Genomic DNA, 3450 nt, shown 5'->3' with positions numbered 1-3450 from the left:
AAGCATTCATAGTATCTGTTTTGTGTTGAAGAGTACCAGAACACTTTTGAACAATGTTTGTGAGAGGTATACAACAAGCGGTGCTGCACTCTCCATATTGATTGTGTCTGTTGATGGAGGCCAGAAGATAACTGTACAAATCTTCTTTTCACTTTGCCTAAGAGGATATTTTCATTATAAGTCTATAAGGGGTCAAAAGTGGTTACCAAGCAAGTCCATTTTCAGAAGTGATTTCTATACAAAGGAAGCTTAACAGATAACAAGAACAGAAATGTTAGAAGTATAAATACTTGAAAAATAACAACAGAGGACTTCCATTTCTCACAATATTGCTGATTAATATGAAAACTCTCTTATTAAAAGTTGTCCAGATACATTGGATACAAATATAATAAAATACTTTTAAGTGCTAATAAGAAAGTAAAGAAATACTCTGGAAACTGATCTTTTTACTGTTTGGGATTTATTTTTTTGCCAGTCTAGTTAACAATGGGTTTGTGTTTTAATGGCTATGAAAGTATAGGAGACACATTTTGGGGTCAGTGAGGGGCAGAAATTTGGATATAAAACCCTCAAATAAAGAACCCTTAAATGACTGTACATCTATGAAAGAGAACTGAAAATTTTCATCCTCTCCCAAAGGAAGGTTTAAAGGAAATTCTTTTGTTTAGCCTCATCAGCTAGGGAAGGGGGGAGGGAAGGAAAGAAAGAACCTGAAAAACCTGAAAAAAAGTCTGAAAACCTCAGTCTCCCCTCAAATTTGAGGTTTGAGTTTACACTCTCTGGAAGGCCTAGATTCTCCAACAAAATAGTATAAAAACCGTTCTCTGGCTGATGACCATACTGGTGCTCTCAACAAAAGTAATTAAAAGTCTTCTCTAGAAAGACATATTTTCAACTCTGAACAGGATACCTCAAGGTAAATCACCAAACATGAACTCGCAGTCCTAAATTACAAAATACATGAAGAAACAATCCAGAATCATGAGCAATAACAAACTTCTTAGACCCTAAGAACTTCAGAAATAGATTATAAAATAAATATATTTAAAAGTGTTAAAGAAGGGGCGCCTCGGTGGCTCAGTCGGTTAAGTATCTGACTTGCACTCAGGTCATGATCTCATGATTCATGAGTTTCCGAGTCCTGCATCAGGCTCTGTGTTGACAGCACAGAGCCTACAGCCTAGAGCCTGTTTCCGATTCTGTCCTCCATCCCTCTCTGCCCCTCCCTTGCTCACACTCTGTCTCTCTCTCTCAAAAGTAAATAAACATTAAAAAAAAGTGTTAAAGAGAAGAAACAAACACTACATAGGTTGTTTGACTCACGAAATAAACCAAGACCAGAGTTCTGCTTTTGGGCAAGAGGACACTCTGTTATTTTCAGAACATCCCCTCTTGCATCTGCAGGGGTTCCATGAGCAAACCTAAACCAGAATGGACACAGTTGCCAGCCTTCAACTGTGGACCATTGAGCAAAAGGAAGTTTAACTTTGTGTTCCAGCTGAAGTCAAGTTTGGAAGGTAGACTAATTCCAAAAGGGTGGAAAGAGTGAGAACTAAATAAAAAAGAAGCAAGACAAAACCAGTGAATTCAGGAGGTGGAGGATGTGGTGTTCCTTCAGGCAAGAGAATACAAATGGAAGTGACCCTTTGTAGGTCACCTTCAAAGGGGACTGAGGTTTGCGGAAATATTCAGAAGCCTTGTTTTGACTATGAAGTGAGGCCAGGTCCAGCGAGCAAAGACTAATTTCAGAAGACTGTCTCTGCTAGGATGTGAATAAGAGAGTTTAGTTTATTTTGTTTTCTTTTTAAGGATTTTATTTTTAAGTAAATTGGTATACTCAACATAGGGCTCCAAACTTAAAAGATCAAGAGTTGCATGCTCTACGAACGAAGCCAGCCCAGGCACCCATAGCAAACTTAAAATAATTTTTTAATGTTTATTTATTTTTGAGAGACTGAGAGAGACAGAGTGTGAGCAGGGGAGGGGCAGAGAAAGAGGGAGACACAGAATCCAAAGCAGGGTCCAGGCTCCGAGCTATCCACACAGAGCCCGATGCAGGGATTGGACCAATGAACGGTGAGATCATGACCTTACCCAAAGTCAGACACTTAACCGACTGAGCCACCCAGATGCCCATATCAAATCTGAACCCCTGGAACTATACATACTTAACTACTAGGCCTTGGTTTTTCCTGTCTCTGGCTCAGGAACTTCAGTCCCTTGTTATGTTGCTGTTGGAGATAAAACTACCAGAGTCTTCTGTCTCAACTGATCAGCTTCCAAACGAATAGGACAGAAAAGTTCCTCAGAACTAGAACTGAGTCTTAATGTCTTATCTTAATATGGATTTAACACCATGTCGGGTCTGTAGGTAACACATCACAATGAAAGGAAGTGGGCTCAAGCCATGTGATGGATACCTTTATCCACAATCAATTGTTTGGAACTTTTTGGTACCTGTTTTTAGGACAAGGAATGGAATAGATAAAATTAATTCAAACTGCTTTTGCTTAAGAAATTTCCAGATTTCCTGACAGGAATCAGCTGTCTTCAAGAGCTCAACATGAAAGAGAAATAGATCAAATCCTTCACAGATAGAATTCTATTTTTCTTCCTATTTTACTTGGATACGTCCTTTTTCCCCAGCTTTAGAAACTAACATAAAAAAGCGTTTAGACTTAAGTCGTGCCATTTTGTTTGTTTGTTTGTTTTTTAGAACAGCATTTATGATACTGTTTGCATGTTCTGAGGAATATTATATCTGAAAAAATAAGGAATTCACATTAAACGGGCTTTAGAAATAGTTAATTAAACAAAACAGAGGGATGCCTGCGTGGTTCTGTCAGTTGAGCATCCAACTGTTGATCTTGGCTCCAGTCTTGGTCTCAGGTTCATGAGTTCGAGGCCCACATCAAGCCCCACTTTCAGCCCTACGTCAGACTCTGCGCTGACAGTGTGGACCCTCCTTAGGGTTCTCTCTCCCTCTCTCTGCCCCTCTCCTGCTCATGCTCACTCTCTCTCAAAATAAATAAATAAACTTTAAAAAATAAAAATAAATAAATAATAAAAATTTTAAAAAATAAAGCAGATTTCTTTACTGCAAGACTCTTCAGTTCCTTTAATATGCTAATGGGCATTGTGGCACTTCTACAGTAGATCACACTTTCCTGAAAATTATTTGACCATCAAAAAATCATAGTCCTGGAAACAAAAGCTGTGAAGTTTTTCCTGCCAATGCAAATTTCACTACTGTCTTGACTCAAAGGATTGTCTGATGCTGTGCTTGATTAAAATACTATCCTCCCAACTCCAAACCCTTCCCCTCTCTACTCTGTTTTGTGATACAGGGGCCAAACCTCTGAAAACCATATTTCTCTTTGGTCATCTGGCTTCTTTGGGAGATGCCCTTGAGAGAGACTGGGTACAGGTGGAAGGTAGAGGGCTATT

The sequence above is a fragment of the Crocuta crocuta genome, unplaced genomic scaffold, assembly GCF_008692635.1.
Source record: "Crocuta crocuta isolate KB4526 unplaced genomic scaffold, BGI_CrCroc_1.0 scaffold158, whole genome shotgun sequence".
Classification (NCBI taxonomy): Eukaryota; Metazoa; Chordata; class Mammalia; order Carnivora; family Hyaenidae; genus Crocuta; species Crocuta crocuta.
Note: the sequence above shows the minus strand (reverse complement) of the source record.